At 53.1% G+C, this 486-nt stretch overlaps 1 long non-coding RNA gene across 1 annotated transcript in view; it reads right to left on the bottom strand.

Annotated features, from left to right (window-relative positions):
- Nucleotides 1-486, bottom strand: part of LOC119417271 — a 6,326-nt gene that overhangs the window by 4,938 nt on the left and 902 nt on the right. The window lies entirely within an intron of this gene.

The raw sequence follows: 486 nt of genomic DNA, 5'->3' as shown, positions 1-486 counted from the left end.
CGTGCATTAACTTCCTGTTTGATCGTGCCTCCACTTCCTGTCTGATCATGCCTTCACTTCCTGCCTGATCGTGCCTCCACTTCCTGCCTGATCGTGCCTCCATTTCCTGCCTGATCGTGCCTCCACTTCCTGTTCGAACGTGCATTAACTTCCTGTTTGATCGTGCCTCCACTTCCTGTCTGATCGTGCCTCCACTTTTTGCCTGATCGTGCCTCAGCTTCCTGTTTGATCGTGCCTCTACTTCCTGTCTGATCGTGCCTCCACTTCTTGCCTGATCATGCCTCAACTTCCTGTCTGATCATGCCTCCACTTCCTGTCTGATCGTGCCTCCACTTCCTGCCTGATCGTGCCTCCACTTCCTGCCTGATCGTACCTCCACTTCCTGCCTGATCGTACCTTCACTTCCTGTCTGATCGTGCCTTTACTTCCTGTCTGATCATGCCTCCACTTCCTGTCTGATCGTGCCTCCACTTCCTGTCTGATCGT

This window comes from Nematolebias whitei, chromosome 1 (genome assembly GCF_014905685.2).
Source record: "Nematolebias whitei isolate Nwh7 chromosome 1, NemWhi1, whole genome shotgun sequence".
Classification (NCBI taxonomy): domain Eukaryota; kingdom Metazoa; phylum Chordata; class Actinopteri; order Cyprinodontiformes; family Rivulidae; genus Nematolebias; species Nematolebias whitei.
Note: the sequence above shows the minus strand (reverse complement) of the source record. Positions and strands in the feature narration are given on the sequence as shown.